Below are 19,318 nucleotides of genomic sequence, written 5' to 3'. Positions count from 1 at the left end.
TGAGGAGATGTAAAATACTTAGATTAAAAAAAATGTTTCGAAGATTCTTTTGTAGCAGAAGACAGATAACTTCAAATGGGCTCTTACACACATCTTTGGTCTCTTCTTGTCAATTGAAGATAATTAGATTAAGTAAATATAAAATTCCAAAGGTATCCGAGTGGTCAGAGCCTAGAAAGTATTTAGACACCTGGAACTCTAGCGGTAGAATATGTTTGGCAAAGATTAGGTCAAAATGAATTTGGGAAATGAAGACTGGCAATTTGGTGAGCAATATATGAGTCTATAATATGGCATATGCCAATTGGTAATATGGTGAGCAATATATGATTTCAAATAGATTAATGGCTATCAGACACAAAGAGGTGTTGATTTTTATTTTTCTGCATGACTCTAGGTTTGCATTTGTATCAGCAATGAGGAATGCTGGAGAGAAACTTCGCTTGGGTGGAATTAATAGCATTTTAAAGCTGTTATATATAGACAGATGATTCAAGAGGGATTTTGAGTTCATTATTTAAAATTTTTAAGCCAAAGTTACAGAAACACTTGGCAACAATATTGAAAAAGGGAATTGAGTGATAGAATTTATGGGGAGATTAATAAAATGGTGATTTGCAAGTATGACTGCTATCAGTCTCACTTAGAAGGAGTATTCAGTTTTGTTCAGTTCAGTTGCTCAGTTGTGTCCAACTCTTTGAGGCCCAATGGACTGCAGCATACCAGGCTTCCCTGTCCATTGTCAACTCCTGGAGTTTACTCAAACTCATGTCCATTGAGTTGGTGATGCCATCTCATCCTCTATCATCCCCTTCTCCTCCCACCTTAAATCTTTCCCAGCATTAGGGTCTTTTCCAATGAGTCAGTTCTTCACATCAAGTGGCCAAAGTATTGGAGTTTCAGCTTCAGCATCAGTCTTTCCAATGAATACTCAAGACTGATTTCCTTTAGGACTGACTGGTTTGATCTCCTTACTATCTAAGGGACTTTCAAGAGTCTTCTCCAACACCACAGTTCAAAAGCATCAATTCTTTGGCACTCAGCTTTCTTTATGACTTTCCTGGTGGCTCAGATGGTAAAGCGTCTGTCTACAATGCGGGAGACCTGGGTTCAATCCCTGGGTTGTGAAGATCCCCTGGAAAGGAAATGGCAGTCCACTCCAGTACTATTGCCTGGAAAATCCCGTGGACAGAGGAGCCTGGTAGGCTACAGTCCATGGGGTCGCAAAGAGTCAGACACAACCGAGCAACTTCACTTTCACTTTCAGCTTTCTTTATTGTCCAACTCTCACATCCATACCTGACATGTATGGATGTGAGAGGGAGTATTAGGCATATATTAAACAGAGTGGGTTTCCCTCATGGCTCAGATGGTAAAGAATCTGCCTGCAATGCAGAAGACCCAGGTTTAGTCCCTGAATCTGGAGGATCCCCTGGAGAAGGAAATGGCAACCCACTCCAGTATTCTTGCCTGGAGAATACCATGGACAGAGGATTCTGGTTGGCTACTGTCCATGGGGTCCCAAAGAATTGGACACGACTGAGCAACTAACACTTTCACTTTCAATCATAGTATTGAATTCATTATCTATGGAGTCAAGAATGAAAAAAAAAAAAAAGCAAATGTACATTTATTTTTTTTTTAATCAAGCAGCTCCAAATGATTCTGTTGAATCCACCTGTCTGCAGAAGCACTTGGGTAGATTTTCTTAAGCTTCTCAAATCCCCAGCATTATCAAAAAAGAAGAAAAAAGTGATTATTAACATCCATAGAGCAAATGCTTTGTCCCAGGTATTGGCTACTTGCATTATATTATTTCATTGTAAGCTCACTCATCCTTACTGGTTTATGGGTAATAAAAGTGGGCCTTCAAATGTTAAACTAAATGGTAATCATGAAGTTGTGGGGTAATTGAAGCAGCAGAAATTTGAAATTGGAGATTTACTGCAAGACTTTTTAACTCTTAGATATATTGTCCATGGTTTTTACCATGCCGTAGAATCTGCTCTTGGAGACAGGGTCAGGCAGTGAGTAAGGTGATACTTTTAGGAAGAGATTAGTAGCTTTGCCGAGAATCAGCATCTGTAATCTTCTTCCCAGAACAGATAGATTGCAACTGCTACCTTACCCCTAATCACTGAGGTGGTATCTATGATTATATATGAATAAATTAAGTCAAGGGGCAAGGGCAAAGATAAAATGAAATGAGGCAACAAATAAAACATTATTTTTTTAAGTGGAATACTATTTATCTGATTGATGCTCTAGGCTTACTGCTCACATTTAATGAACTCTTCGAGCCACACAGAACACTGTAATGAATATGAAAAAACAAAATAATACAAACACAAGCAAGAGGGTCTGTTTCAGAGGGGAGCAGGGGCAGTGCCTACAGTGTTATATATTTTAATTTTCAATATCTCCACAGTTGGAGCAAGGCAGAGCAATGTCTGTGTGATTAAGCAGAAAATTTTGTTCATTTCTGTAATTTATTCATTCCTCCAAGATAGGACAAGGCAAATGTGAAGGCATTTCTGTTTATAACAAGAAGACCAGATTTTGCCAAATTAAAATAGTCTCCAGGTTGTAAAATTTGGCCTTAGCCTTGACTGGTTTTATTTATTCTCAACAAGTCAATGTCCAGTTTTTGTTGCTTTCAACTCTTTCAACAGAGGTACTTGAAGATGCCATGAGAAATGGCCAGTGATGCATATAATATGTTACAGAATTATAAATAGCTGAGGAAGTTTCAGCACACATATATGCTCACAGACACATACACATACCACAGTCACATTGACTAAGGACACTAAACATGTATTGCATATGATATAATATTAAATTTAAATATTATGATCTTTATAGAAAAAAAAAACAATGGGACCATTGTGTTGTGCAGTTCTGCTACTTGATGGCTGATTGCTTAGAGCCTGCAGTTATAGAGGTGTTATTAGCAAAGAAATCAAGTGACTGCTGAAACACAGCATATTTCTTTTTTTCTTTACTGAGATCTTGCGATATATTGATATCTTCTTTACGATGCAAAACAGACATTAGCTTCCCAGATAGAATGACAAAAGTCCCTGCTAACAAGTATAATATATAAACGAAGAGAGCAAGAAGAGAGAACAACTGTGGGAATGATGTCATAGGGTAGTAGAAACAGAAAGTGTGAATAGGATTTGAGGCTCAGTTCAGAGACAGAATTTCTGCCTGTCACCATGCAAGACACTTAATAAGTTCCCAATAAATGTTGCTCCTTTTGAAACTGAATTAAACCTGGCAACTGATTGGATAAAGGACAAGTTAATGCCGACTGTAAGTTGAAAGCCAACACGTTCATGATAGAGGACCCAGGAAGATTTGGAATTTGAAAGTATATGAAAGCTAGTGATTTGGATTTTCGCTGAATGGTTTTGCAACATTTGTAAATGCTTCAAAAATTCAGATAAAAACATAAAATGAGATAATAAGCAACAAATTGTGAGATGTGAGTTTTTCAACAAAAAGATGATCCTCCACATCTAAGGAATATGGATTTTTAACAGTTGGCCCTCTGGCTGGCACTTGGATACAAAGGGCTGGAATTTGGAGCCTGCTTTAGTATTAATAGTTTTAGTTTCCACAAGTCACTTTTGCTTGTAACAACCCATTGGATAATGCACCAGTTTGAGGGAAATGCTCTGTCCTTAAAAAAGACTGACGTAGGAGTCAGAGTTGGAAAGCATATATGTGCATCTTAAAGTCGGGGTCAATTGTACTGCAGTGACGTCTGTCACCTGAGTGAGCATTTCATTCTATCAGGTCTTTGACATGTTATCTACTTCATAGTCATCATCCCTTTAAAAAGTCTCAAATTTCCCAAATGTACAAACTCAGAAATGTTATCATTGGATAGATTTACATAAAGGTGGCTAAAATATTTGATTTACTTCTTATTTATTTAAAGTCCTTTGCATCTTGAATTTCAATAATTTTAATGAGAAAATAGAGACACATTGATACTTGTGATCATCAGGACTTAATGCTCCCTTTTAAATAACTAATATCTTAAATAGTTATTTCAGATTTCTAAGCCTAAATGTATAATCCTACCTCAGTCACAAATGTGGTGGTTGTAGGTTACCATGTCTGTTTCTGTCTCTCAGCATGGTTTCGTCTCTTGCCTTCACTTTCTACTTAAAGAAACTAGATTACTTACCAGTAATTACTTACCAGCCTATTTCATGGATGCTGAGGGGAAAGATACATTTGACCTTCTTTCAATGATGCAAACTGGTCTCATTGAAAATCACATTAATGTTTTCTCTGGACTTAGTTTCTGTCCACCCCCCCCCCACCCCAAGAAAAAGTCTAAAAAAAGAGAATAATATTCAAGTCTTGAAGACAGGATTCATATTTCTTTTAAATCATTTATCTATTATTCCTGGTTAGTTTATTTCTTTGGGTGTATAGTGGTATCCATTCTATTGTTCATTGTATTGATCCAGAAAGGAGATATTTTTGATTCCTGCCAACATAGACAGCCTTCCTAAATTCTCAATTTATGGCTCCACATTCACAGTTAGGCCACCTCTTTGCATAGTTTCTCATGCTGTTCTCAAAAGCCAGTGTATGCTTTCTATTTTGGGCATGGAGAACATTCTTATCCTAAGCTTAGTCATCCGGTGTCTCCTAATTATTAGATCACATTATGAAATAAATTTCATACCCTTCTTGCTAGCCATGCATCACAGGACATAACCACAATTGCAAAGATACTAAGCAGTGCAGGTTATTTGATGCAAGGAATATATATGGATCAAAGAGAATTAGGAGCACTGTTCATAAAGGAGCTCCCCATAGCAGGTGTTTTCCTTATTTCTCCAGAGATAGCATTCAGTCTTCTCTGAGGATGTCCATTGAAGTTGAGCATCTGGGAACATCCCTCAATACTGTCTGTTTTTAGTCAACTAGACAATGGATATCAACTATCTAATGTTTTTAAGACCTTTGATTTAACATTATTTCATACTGAGCAGATGTTCTACATTCCTATCCTATACTATTTTTTAATCCTTGCATGATAGAATAGTTCCACGTTCTCAAATACCTAATTGGAAGCAGGCACTTCTATTACCAGTAAGTCTCATTATAACACATTACAAAACAAAATCACAACATTACATGGAATGGTGAATTACCGGGAGTTAATTGAATTTATAACTATCTTTTCTTTCCAAATGTTTTTATTTTTTATACTACATGATGTTTGAAATTCAAATGGATAAAGCATCCAATTTACCTATGAGTCAGTGAATATAGCAATTTGGAATTTGTTACTTTGATATCTTACACTTTTATCATGTAGGATCATCAAAATATCCTAGGGGAAGTGATAAACCTTTGAATAAACAGTAATTCAATTATCTCTGCCCAAGAAATGAAAGATTTTGCAGAAGTTAATTATTATATATTACCTATCCTCCAAATCAAAGCAACTTGGGAAAGGGCATTATTCTGGAAGAGGTTTAAGTCAGATAAAAAGGGAAGAAAAGACTGAGAAAGAGCTGGCGTACACTAATCAAACTGCAAACTGACTGAAAATATCTGAGTTTCACTTGTGTCCACAAAAATTGCACTAGTTATTGCTAGGTAATCCTGGAGAATCCAAAGAGAAATACCATTCCCTAGATGCAAAGGCAGGGATTTATGAAGAGAATTTTGCTGAGAATCTGAAAAAATTATTTATTATCTACCTATCTATATGAATCTGTGTGTGTGTTAGAATCTCCCCTATGTATGTACCAGCGGAGCTATCAGGGAAGCCCATGCATTTTCTAATTGATTCTTAATTTTATCGTATACTGAGAAAAAATTGTAAAGAAGGGAAATGAATCTCTTTTACAGTGGAAGCTGGGCTTAAAGTGGAAGAAGTTCCCTCAAGGATAAGACGATCATTTTCCTAATTCTGGATGCAATAATCTCTCTTCAGAGAAATGTGGATAAACTAATGAAAGATAGCTTTGAAATTCCAGATGGGAAAAATCATAATATGTATCATTTTCAGATTTGTTGCCTTTGGAAAGGTAGAAAAACTGGCATCTTCATCAAAATGAGGTCTTCTACTTACCATCATGATTTTGATGAAGGCAGGTTCTCATATTCATTCCAAATTTTGGCTTCTCAGAGACAGTTTTTTCCCACAATAAATGATAAATTAGCATTTTAAAGCAAAGAGCTATATAAATTTTTTTAGGGAAACTGAGCTGGTAACTACATAAAAAAATCAGCTATTTCTGTTATGAGCCACCCCTTGGCTAGATCACAGTTATTTAGACCCAGGATCCTGGTAGGATGCCTAGGTTACCTACCTGGTAGGATGTCTGGGTTATGTTTGAACTCAGCTGGCTGGCAATATATTCCTTCTAGTCATTGATGTAGAAGACACTAAAGTACATAACCATAACTGAGCCAAGAGCTCTTTATGCTTGACAGCCTTTCCCACTATGACTATTCATTCTCTTCTCTGCTAAAGCTGAGCCTTGATGTTTCCAAAATTCACAAAAGGAAACATGTTCACAGAACACCTTCAACGGATTAGGTGCAGGTACCTGTAATTTACAAGTAAACTAGGTCCTGTCCCTGCCTTCAAGAAGCTTACAGTTCTCTGAGGGGAGACAAACAGATCAGCTATTATGTTATTGGTAAGAGCTACTATATTGCATGTCCAGGGTATAAGAGGAACAAAGTTGAGGAATGAGCATGGGAGTGGAAGCAGTGCAGCAAGGAATGTCAGCCAAGGGTCTTTGAGAATCTGTGGTCTGTATGTTGAAAAATTAATAGGGGATTCTAAGAGGTAATGGAGAAGGAAATGGCAAACCACTCCAGCACTCTTGCCTGGAAAATCCCATGGATGGAGGAGCCTGATAGGCTACAGTCCATGGAGTCGCAGAGTCGGACACGACTGAGCGACACCACTTCACTTCTAAGAGGAAAAAAAAGAGTATTTATAATAGTAGTCAACACTTGTGGAGTTCTTACCAGGCATAAGTTACTGACATCCTCTATCATCCTATATGTAGGGCTTCCCTTGTGGCTCAGATGGTAAAGAATCTGCCTGCAATGCAGGAGACCCAGGTTTGATCCCTGCATTGGGAAGATCCCCTGGAGAAGGAAATGACAACCCACTCCAGTATTCTTGCCTGGAGAATTCCATGGACAGAGGAGCCTAGCAGGCCACAGTCCATGGGGGTTACAAAGAGTCGGACATGACTAAGCGACTAACACACACCCTATGTATAAATTGCTGTTAGTATTTCCATTTTACAGATAAAATAAAGTAAAAACTTTTGGGAGGTTTTAAGTGATGAACATGATACTTAAACCCATCTTCTTTACAGAGACTATGCTTTTGGCCAAGGTTCATATATGGCAACAGAAGGAGGGGAATCAAATAAAGGTGACACATTATAACTGTTTTTCACATTTTTGTAATATGGATATATAGGAAAGTAGAGAAAATAAGAAGATACTAACTATACTGAAGAGGTAGGAAGGAAATACATCAGGTGGAATCATCTCAGCTATAGAGTATGGGTTTTATCTGGAAAGCAATGAAGTATCACTGAGAAGTTTTGAGTAGTATATCCCACTGGGGTCAACTGGAGTTCAGCTATATTATTCTGCTGTTCATGGAGACACCTTTAAATCTTTGTGTGTAGACAGATTGGCTGTTGGCTAATTTAGGGTAACTTTGGCTGGGACAAACTGCCTCCTGCCTGCCAAGCTTACCTGACTGCCTCCATTTACTTACTCTCCAGCACCTAATCTAAGCATCAGTTCAGTCGCTCAGTTGTGTTGGACTGCGTTCTGCATTACAATCCATTTTGAACTCACTTCAGTTAGTTCAGTCGCTCAGTCTTGTCCGACTCTTCGTGACCCCATGAATCGCAGCACGCCAGGCCTCCCTGTCCATCACGAACTCCCGGAGTTCACCCATTCCACGTCCATCGAGTCAGTGATGCCATCCAGCCACCTCATCCTCGGTCGTCCCATTCTCCTCTTGCTCCCAATCCCTCCTAGCATCAGAGTCTTTTTCAATGAGTCAACTCTTCGCATGAGGTGGCCAAAGTACTGGAGTTTCAACTTCAGCATCATTCCTTCCAAAAAAATCCCAAGGCTGATCTCCTTCAGAATGGACTGGTTGGATCTCCTTGCAGTCTAAGGGACTCTCAAGAGTCTTCTCCAACACCACAGTTCAAAAGCATCAATTCTTCGGCGCTCAGCCTTCTTCACAGTCCAACTCTCACATCCATACATGACCACAGGAAAAACCATAGCCTTGACTAGACAGACCTTTGCTGGCAAAGTAATGTCTCTCTCTGCTTTTGAATATGCTATCTAGGTTGGTCATAACTTTCCTTCCAAAGAGTAAGCATCTTTTAATTTCATGGCTACAGTCACCATCTGTAGTGATTTTGGAGCCCCCAAAATAAAGTCTGCCACTGTTTCCACTATTTCCCCATCTATTTCCCGTGAAGTGATGGGACCGGATGCCATGATCTTAGTTTTCTGAATGTTGAGCTTTAAGCCAACTTTTTCACTCTCCACTTTCACTTTCATCAAGAGGCACTTTAGTTCCTCTTCACTTTCTGCCATAAGGGTGGTGTCACCTGCATATCTGAGGTTATTGAGATTTCTCCCAGCATCTTGATTCCAGCTTGTGTTTCTTCCAGTCCAGCATTTCTCATGATGTACTCTGCATATAAGTTAAATAAGCAGGGTGATACTATATAGCCTTGACATATTCCTTTTCCTGTTTGGAACCAGTCTGTTGTTCCATGTCCAGTTCTAACTGTTGCTTCCTGACCTGCATACAGGTTTCTCAAGAGACAGGTCAGGTGGTCTGGTATTCCCATCTCTTTCAGAATTTTCTACATTTTGCATTACATAGTTACTATTTTGCTCAGCACTGTACTAGTAGATACATGTGATTCTGAATGGAAGAGGGTATCCTTCCTTCTATAAAGATTTTGAGGCCTAGGTTAAGAGTCAAGCATAATACTCTGAGTGGAAATGACATAAAACAAAATGTAATTTTGAACTATTGGGGCATTTAAAAGCATAATTTAGAATTCTAGTTTTTGTGCAAGCTGCTCAAATGTGTCTAACTCACTCATCTTCTTTGAGTTTCAAATTCCTCAAAGAGAGCATTTTGTTCATTCCTCAGACCTAGAACCTTGTCAAAAAAAAAAAAAAAAAAAAGTGATAGTTCACCTGTTAATGCCATGTCCCAGCTTGGGGGGAAATTTCTCCATCTTAAAAAATGCTAGAGTGAGAGAGTAATATTATTTATATTATTCAGTAATAGTTCAGAAAGAAATAGAAACACATGGAAGCTATTTGGAGCTAGGCTGCATGCATTTTATGTATTTCCCAAGAAGTGACATTTAATCTGTTACAAAAGTACTGAGTTTTTGATGAATATCTATACATCTGTTTTATCTTGCAGAGAAGGGAGAGAAAAACCTCCAGGGGAATGCTATGGAGAATTTCACCCAGGGGCAATGTATCAGGAAAGGCCAGTCCACATTAAGAATGGAACTTGAGAAGAATTGTTGGAAGTCACTTCACAAAGGTAAGTTACTATGCACAGAGGAGAGAATTTGAAACCAAGAACTCCTAGAAAGAGAACATTCTAAATATATGTGCAGCCATCTCACCCTCAGGTATGAGGTTTTTCCTCCAAGGTCAATTTCAAAGTGTTATTTTAAATGAAAGTTTTATTCAATCTCTAATGCATTGAGATTTCAGCAGGTAGATCTCATAGAAAGTCTTCCTGTAAAAACGTAGGATTTATTCAACCATATCTCTGAAATATTAAAAGGAAATTGTCCATGGGGTTGTGTCATTAAAGCTGCTCCAAATTGTGTGTGTGTTCGGTCAGTATATTTTAAAGTAATGAAATAGTCTGAATAAAAATATATTTGAAAAGGTATGCAATCATTTTCATTTGTTGAAATTTGGACTTCAGAGAAATTTATCTCTTCATATGTATGGTAGACCAATAATGACCCCAAAGATGGCCATGTTCTAATTCCCCAAACCTGAGACTACGTGACCATGGGCTTCCCAGGTGGCACTAGTGGTAATTAACCTGCCTGCCAATACAAGAGACGCAGGAGACACAGGTTCCACCCCTGGGTCGGGAAGATCCCCTGGAGGAGGGCATGGCAACCCACTCCAGTATTCTCGCCGAGAATCCCATGGACTGAGGAGTCTGGTGGGCTAAGGTCCATAGAGTTGCAAAGAGTCAGACATGACTCAAGTGACTTGGCACGCACGCAAGAATATGTGACCATAAATATAAAGGAGAGTTTGCTGATGTATGTAAATGCAGGGTTTTGAGGTGAGGAGATTATATAGTTGTCCCCATGTAGTTAGAAGGGTTCTTATAAATAGGAAGCAATAGGTAAGAGAGACAAGGAGGCAGTGTGAGGATGCAAACAGAGATAGGAAAGATGTGGCTACATGGTGAGGAAAGCCAGCAGCCTCTAGGAGCTGGAAGAGACAAGGAAGGAATCCTGCCCTGGAACCTTCAAAAGGAAGCAGTCCTGATAACACTTCAGTCCTGTAGAAGTCCTCTGTCTTTTGATTTTCAAATGTGTGATGTTTTAAGCCACTAAATTTGCAGTAATTAGTTAACAGGAATATGAAATTAACATAATATATAAAAAGCTTAAATAAATGAGATAAAGAACAGAGTCAATCCACTCTTCAGATCAGATCAGATCAAATCAGACGCTCAGTCGTGTCTGACTCTTTGTGACCCCATGAAAGCAGCACACCAGACCTCCCTGTCCATCACCAACTCCCGAAGTTCACTCAGACTCACATCCATAGAGTCAGTGATGCCATCCAGCCACCTCATCCTCTGTTGTCCCCTTCTCCTCTTGCCCCCAATCCCTCCCAGCATCAGAGTCTTTTTCAATGAGTCAACTCTTCACATGAGGTGGCCAAAGTACTGGAGTTTCAGCTTTAGCATCATTCCTTCCAAAGAAATCCCAGGGCTGATCTCCTTTAGAATGGACTGGTTGGATCTCCTTGCAGTCCAAGGGACTCTCAAGAGTCTTCTCCAACACCACAGTTCAAAAGCATCAATTCTTCGGCGCCTCAGCCTTCTTCACAGTCCAACTCTCACATCCATACATGACCACTGGAAAAACCATAGCCTTGACTAGACGGACCTTTGTTGGCAAAGTACTGTCTCTGCTTTTCAATATGCTATCTAGGTTGGTCATAACTTTCCTTCCAAGGAGAAAGCATCTTTTAATTTCATGGCTGCAGTCACCATCTGCAGTGATTTTGGAGCCCCCAAAAATAAAGTCTGACACTGTTTCCACTGTTTCCCTATCTATTTCCCATGAAGTGATGGGACCGGATGCCATGATCTTCGTTTTCTGAATGTTGAGGTTTAAGCCAACTTTTTCACTCTCCACTTTCACTTTCATCAAGAGACTTTTCAGTTCCTCTTCACTTTCTGACATAAGGGTGGTGTCACCTGCATATCTGAGGTTATTGAGATTTCTCCCGGGATCTTGATTCCAGCTTGTGTTTCTTCCAGTCCAGCGTTTCTCATGATGTACTCTGCATATAAGTTAAATAAACAGGGTGACAATATACAGCCTTGACGTACTCCTTTTCCTATTTGGAACCAGTCTGTTGTTCCATGTCCAGTTCTAACTGTTGCTTCCTGACCTGCATACAGGTTTCTCAAGAGGCAGATTAGGTGGTCTGGTATTCCCATCTCTTTCAGAATTTTCCACATTTTATTGTGATCCACACAGTCAAAGGCTTTGGTATAGTCACCAAAGCAGAAATAGATGTTTTTCTGGAACTCTCTTGCTTTTTTGATGATCCAGTGGGTGTTGGCAATTGGATCTCTGGTTCCTCTGCCTTTTCTAAATCCAGCTTGAACATCTGGAAGTTCACGGTTCACATATTGCTGAAGCTTGGCTTGGAGAATTTTGAGCATTACTTTACTATCATGTGAGGTGAGTGCGGTAGTTTGAGCATTCTTTGGCATTGCCTTTCTTTGAGATTGGAATGAAAACTGACCTTTTCCAGTCCTGTAGCCACTGCTGACTTTTCTAAATGTGCTGGCATATTGAGTGCAGCACTTTCACAGCATCATCTTTCAGGATTTGCAATAGCTCAACTGGAATTCCATCACCTCCACTAGCTTTGTTCGTAGTGATGCTTTCTACGGCCCACTTGACTTTACATTCCAGGATGTCTGGCTCTAGGCCAGTGATCACACCATCGTGATTATCTGGGTCGTGAAGATCTTTTTTGTACAGTTCTTCTGTGTATTCTTGCCATCTCTTCTTAATATCTTCTACTTCTGTTAGGTCCATACCATTTCTGACCTTTATCGAGCCCAATCCACTCTTTGATTTGCCAAAATCTGTAATTCTCCAACCTAAATCCCCTAGTGGAAATAGAAACCAGCTCTAATCAGAGAACCTTGAGCCATCAGTTCAGTTCAGTTCAGTTGCTCAGTTGTGTCTGACTCTGCAATGCATGAACCGCAGCACGCCAGGCCTCCCCGTTCATCACCAACTCCCGGAGTTTACCCAAACTCATGTCCATTGAGTCAGTGATGCCATCCAGCCATCTCATCCTCTGTCGTCCCCTTTTCATCCTGCCCCCAATCCCTCCCAGCATCAGGGTCTTTTCCAATGAGTCAACCCTTCACATCAGGTGGCCAAAGTATTGGAGTTTCAGCTTCAGCATCAGTCCTTCCGATGAACACCCAGGACTTATCTCCTTTAGGATGGACTGGTTGGATCTCCTCTCAAGAGTCTTCTCCAACACCACAGTTCAAAAGCATCAATTCTTCGGTGCTCAGCTTTCTGTGTAGTCCAACTCTCACATCCACACATGGGCACTGGAAAAACCATAGCCTTGACTAGATGGACCTTTGTGGACAAAGTAATGTCTCTGCTTTTTAATATGCTGCCTAGGTTGGTATTAACTTTCCTTCCAAGGAGTAAGCATCTTTTAATTTCATGGCTGCAGTCACCATTTTCAGTGATGTTGGAGCCCAGAAAAATAAAGTCAGCCACAGTTTCCCCATCTATTTGCCATGAAGTGATGGGGCTGGATGCCATGATCTTAGTTTTCTGAATGTTGAGCTTTAAGCCAACCTTTCACTCTCCTCTCAACTTTGTGTAACTGGTCATAGTGAGAAAGGAAAGGGCTCCAACACCCATGCTGACAGCTGCTCTATAACTGGTCACCTGCTAGGAAACTCTGTTAAGAAATTCAGTTACCCTTCAAATAATGAACAGAACTCGAGGCACTCCTCTAAATAATATTTGAGTCTTTTCCTATTAAGATATGAGCACCTGGCTTTCTTGTTCTGAGAACGATGGAGTGATGGTTATCAGAATTAACCTCTGGCTGAAGTAAATATGACACTGTATTTAATTCATGAAAAACTTGCTTTCAGGCATTGGATGACAAACAGCCCAAACATATGATCTTTGAATGAAGAGAAACATGTGAGGTGAGTTCCATATTTGTGTGAAATTTGTGCCAGGAGGAATCTTTAACCATGGAGAGGTGAAGTGAAAACAGAGAGTAGTGGTTTTTCTGGGCGGAGAAAACAGAAATTTGGACTGAGATCCTAGCTGAACTTTGCAGGGAAAGAAATTGGAACAGAGGAGGTTGTACAGAGAAGTAGCCTCATTTTCTGTGTTAGGGTCCCCTTGCATTTCTAGCTGTGTACTGAGTTTTGCATGCATAAAACAGGGTCCTGTGGGGCCGGATAGAGAAGAACTGCCAAGAAGCTTTGAACTTATTGAAAATTCTGTAATTTGCAGTCTTGGGTAATATTAAAATTCCAACTAGCCAGGATGGATAGACATCACTAAGTAACTGAGGCATTTGTTCGAAATTACAGAAAAGCTACATTTTAGAAGTAAATTTTCTTTAGCCCTAGATTAGCCCTACATTAGACCCACCCCAACAAAGTCTAAAATAAAACCTAAACAGTGCCAAAATAAGCCAGTATTTAACTGTTCATCAGAACACCACTCAAAAATCTTTAGGTGTACAGCTTAATTCAGATTCTCAACAACACTAGCATTCACAGAGTTCAGAATGATAGTCAGAGAAGTTCACCATCAAGGTTTCTCTTCAAGAAATAACTTGCTGTCCAGCTGCAACCAGGCCAGTTAGCTGGGAACCTCTGGCTGCAGAGATTTCATGATTCAGGTCAACTTATGAGACATAGCTTTTGAGGTCAGCCTTTTGCTGCTGTAAGGCTCTCAAATAAGAGCTTGGGTTTTTAAGTGCTATCTTTTCACTGTAGCTAGTTGGAATTCTATTATCTGCTAGCATTGTGTGACCTCTACATCCTCCAGAATCTCCATTCTGCTAAAACCATCTAATCATAATTAAATTCTTACTTTCCATCACTCTGGCTATCAGATTATTTCCAAATATGGTTGCTTATTCTTCCCTAGTATCTTATCTTTGTGACTGCTTTTCTTGACACACAAATCTTCCATTTATATAATCTTTCCAGTTTGCTCCCTCATTATTTCTTCCCTAGATTATTATAAGCACATCATACCTGATCTCTAAAAATGCCTGCTGCTGTTTGCATTCTAGGAATCTGGGGCTCTTCTAGTTCCCTTTATCCAACACTTTCTAAGAAAATTTCAAGCATAAAAAAATTAAAGAATTTTGCAGTGAATACCAAACTATCTGCCATCAATATTATACAATTAATATTTTTAGGTTCTGTTTGTAGATCTATTCATCTGCTGATCGATCATTTTGTGTTAAATTTCAAACTTCTAGCTGTCAGTAATTATAGCTGAATGTATTTAACTAGAGGTTAGTATTTCGCAGTACCTTATTTTCTTATGAGATAAAATTTATGTACAATAAGGTGCATGTATTTTGTACTTTTTCTTTACATCACAGAATAACAATAGTTTTGGCAGGTCATGGGGGCCACCTGACCTGCCTCTTGAGAAACCTGTATGCAGGTCAGGAAGCAACAGTTAGAACTGGACATGGAACAACAGACTTGTTCCAAATAGGAAAAGGAGTATGTCAAGGCTGTATATTGTCACCCTGCTTATTTAACTTATATGCAGAGTACATCATGAGAAATGCTGGGCTGGAAGAAGCACAAGCTGGAATCAAGATGCTGGGAGAAATCTCAATAACCTCAGATATGCAGATGACACCACCCTTATGGCAGAAAGTGAAGAACTAAAGTACCTCTTGATGAAGGTGAAAGAGGAGAGTGAAAAAGTTGGCTTCAAGGTCAACATTCAGAAAACAAAGATCATGGCATCCAGTCCCATCACTTCATGGCAAATAGATGGGGAAACAGTGCCAGACTTTATTTTGGGGGGCTCCAAAATCACTGCAGATGGTGACTGCAGCCATGAAATTAAAAGACACTTACTCCTTGGAAGGAAAGTTAATACCAACCTCAAGTCAAGTCGAGTCTCTCACTCAGTTGTGTCCGACTCTTTGCAACCCCGTGGACTGTAGCCCACCAGGCTCCTTCATCCATGGGATTCTCCAGGCAAGAATACTGGAGTGGGTTGCCATTTCCTTCTCCAGGGCATCTTCCTGACCCAGGTCTCCCGCATTGCAGGCAGACGCTTTAACCTCTGAGCCACCAGGGAAGCCTTAATACCAATCTGCTTTTTTTTTTTTTAATACCAACTTAGGCAGCATATTAAAAACCAGAGACATTACTTTGTCCACAAAGGTCCGTCTAGTCAAGGCTATGGTTTTTCCAGTGGTCATGTGTGGATGTGAAAGTTGGACTATAAAGAAAGCTGAGCACTGAAGAATTGATGCTTTTCAACCGTGTTGTTGGAGAAGACTCTTGAGAGTCCCTTGGACTGCAAGGAGATCCAACCAGTCCATTCTGAAGGAGATCAGTCCTGGGTGCTCATTGGAAGGACTGATGCTGAAGCTGAAACTCCAATACTTTGGCCACCTGATGTGAAGGGTTGACTCATTGGAAAATACCCTGATGCTGGGAAAGATTGAGGGCAGGAGGAGAAGGGGATGGCAGAGGATGAGATGGTTGAATGGCATCACCGACTCGATGGACATAGGTTTTGGTATACTCTGGGAGTCGGTGATGAACAGGGAGGCCTGGCGTGCTGCGGTTCATGGGGTTGCAAAGAGTTGGACACGATTGAGAGACTGAACTGAATTGAACTGAACGGGGGGAAATAATGGTAGAAAAAATGAACAAAAATAATGTTTTTTCCTTTATATAAAAAACATGCCTACACATATAAGTATCTACATGAAATTGTTTGAAATAGATATGAAAATATGAGTTATAATATTTGTGTAGTAGATGGGAGGATTTTAAGAAAGTTAAGTTATTTAGGTTACTATTTTATGTTTTTTTTTCCCCAGAGTCTAACTCATAATATTTTTATCAATAAATTAAAATAAGTGGTGTTGATAAGAGTTACTTGAAGAAAATGAACATGAAGACTGAAAATACAGAAACTAGGAATTTTACCGAGACCTTATGATGAGAGATACAGGATGGGAGAAATGCTTTGCTTATAAATGCCAGGAAATCTTCCTCAAGGCCAATTAATTCATGCTAATTTAGCTTTATTAATTTAGCTCAGTGTATTTACTTTGGCACTGCATATTGAATATTTGGAAGATGATATAAGCAAAAATCACACATATTATAAATATATGGAGGTAAAATAGAGGGTTTTCTCAACTATATTTAATTAATTAGTACTATTAACAATATCCCCACTGCTATTACTATTGCTAGAACTTTTATTTGTCAATATTGAGTGACTCTTCCAATTTGCCAGTCCCTCTAAGTATTATCTATGGTTAATATGTACAGATAAGAGATGGTTCTATATATCCTGCAAGTTTTGCCTTTTCCAGAATGTCATATAGTTAGAATCATAGTATGTAGCCTTTTCATATTGTCTTCTTTCATTCAATAATAAACATTTAAGTTTCCTCCATGTTTTTCATAGCTTGATAATTAACATCTTTGTAACATTGACTAATATTACTTCCAATATGTTTGTATCTTTAGGGAAAAATTCAACAACAATGTTTTTTTCTAATAAAACATGTCAATAATAATTGTGGATATTTAAGTTAACATGTCTTATTAGTGGAAATTCATATTAAATTTGGCTTCTTAGGTGGCTTATATGGTAAAAAAATCTGCTTACAATGGGAGAAACCTATGTTCGATATCTGGGTTGGGAAGATCCCCTGGAGGAGGACATGGAAACCCACTCCAGTATTCTTGCCTGGAGAATCCCCATGAACTGGCTGGCTACAGTCCATGGGGTTGCAAAAATTTGCACATGACTGCACGACTAAGCGTAGCATAACATATATTAAATATATATGCTTTTCATATATTTTGAATATTAATCTATCAATGCATAAGGTTTATTTTCTTACTGATAGTAGGAACTTTTTGTGTATTTAGTAGATTAACTCTTTTCTGATATATTTCAAATATTTTTATATGATTATTTTAACATGTGTTGGTAAAAGGTATTGTTTCTATTTGTTTATATATTTGTTTTAGGGGTGGAAAGTGATAGAACAATTCTTTCAAAAATCAATATTTACAACATGAAAATTCAAAATTCATTTGCCCATATCACTATCTTATTACAGACTGCATTTCTATAGAACGGAATCAGTGTTTGATGGTTTTTACCCTTCAATCAGACATACTTGTTTCACAGTTTGAAGTTCTCTCTGCCCAACATTTAAAGAGGTTGATGTTCTTGCATTGCAAATACTAAATCTATAGGAAAACTGCCCATAAAGTCTTTTTCAAGGTGCTTAGTGAGGTAGGCTGTGGAGAAATAGAAAATTTGGCCTATATTGATTCTATGTCCTTTGAGAAACAGGCAGCTTGGGCTTGATTAATGAGCATTTCCCATCTCATTTATGTCCAAAATTCCTGAAATTGACATCCAAAAATTCTCATGGATTGTGCTGATTGCCTTCTCTGGTTGTGCATCTCTTTGCCTCCAAATGGCCAACTGCTCTATTCCTAGCCATGTAAACTGCAACCAGTTTGGGAAGAAGCAAAAAAGACAAAATCAAAACAAAGCAAATCAAACAAAAAAATTGAAATATGATAAATATGCTCTGAATCATAGACTATAGCTATATTGAAATAATTCTGAGATGATTTTTCTTGCATCCCTGGACTCTAAAAGGACATTTTTGTTTGTTTTTATATTTAAAATAGAGTAACAATATCAGTATGAGTTAACCAGTGGGAGACTAAAGATTTTTGTGTCATTATTCTGAGATTAAAATTGCATCTTCTATTTCATGAATTTATAATCTGACATCTACAGTGAAAGACTCAGAAACATAATGGATCTTATAGATATGTTAATAGAGTTTTTCTGTAAAACGGTATGAGAGGGAGAGGGTGGGATGATTTGGGAGAATGGCACTGAAACATGTATAATATCATATATGAAACGAGTCACCAGTCTAGGTTCGATGCACGATACTGGATGCTTGGGGCTGGTGCACTGGGATGACCCAGAGAGATGGTACGGGGAGGGAGGAGGGTTCAGGATGGGGAACACGTGTATACCTGTGGCGGATTCATGTTGATATATGGCAAAACCAATACAATATTGTAAAATTAAAAAATAAAAAATTAAAAAAAATCATCTAGGAATATTCTTTTTATTTGTTTTCAAAACACACATGTCAGGCTTATCTCCTAGAAGAGGCTTTGGTAAAAACTCTCTATAAAGGGCCAGATACTAAATATTATAGGCTTTTTAGTCTAGTCAGTGTTCATAGAAATGACTCAATCTCTGCTATTATAGCCTGAAAGCAGCTGTAGATAATAAGCAAATGGGTTTAGCTGGGTTACAATAAAACTTTATTTCTAAAAATAGATGGTTTTCCAGATTTGGCCCGGGGCTATAGTTGTTGACCTCTGCTCTACAAGAGTAAGCAGATATGTTTGTGGGTTAATTGGCTAATAGAAAAACAATAGCATTTGTCTTCAGAGAAGAATTGTAGAAACCAGAGTATCTCTGATGTGTCACCCACAGTGTCTTGAAAAACTTAAAAAATGCTGGACATGACAATAAAACAGAAAATATCAGGCACAGTGAAGAGCAGTAATACTTGAAAGTAAGAGTTTCACAAATTGCTCAAACATTGAAATTAGCAAAGCCTTTAAAATAAGGTTATAAAGTATATCAAAGAGGATCAAGCTTAATTAGAACTTAAGAAC

At 38.6% G+C, this 19,318-nt stretch overlaps 1 long non-coding RNA gene across 1 annotated transcript in view; it reads left to right on the top strand.

Moving 5' to 3' along the window:
* LOC139179976 (uncharacterized) overlaps positions 1-19,318 on the top strand; it is a 418,854-nt gene that overhangs the window by 391,461 nt on the left and 8,075 nt on the right. Inside the window, exons 8-9 of the long non-coding RNA XR_011564279.1 lie at positions 9,494-9,619; positions 13,496-13,552. This is a non-coding gene — a long non-coding RNA (uncharacterized lncRNA). The remainder of the gene's footprint in view (positions 1-9,493; positions 9,620-13,495; positions 13,553-19,318) is intronic.

The sequence above is a fragment of the Bos indicus genome, chromosome 26, assembly GCF_029378745.1.
Source record: "Bos indicus isolate NIAB-ARS_2022 breed Sahiwal x Tharparkar chromosome 26, NIAB-ARS_B.indTharparkar_mat_pri_1.0, whole genome shotgun sequence".
NCBI classification, from domain to species: domain Eukaryota; kingdom Metazoa; phylum Chordata; class Mammalia; order Artiodactyla; family Bovidae; genus Bos; species Bos indicus.
Note: the sequence above shows the minus strand (reverse complement) of the source record. Positions and strands in the feature narration are given on the sequence as shown.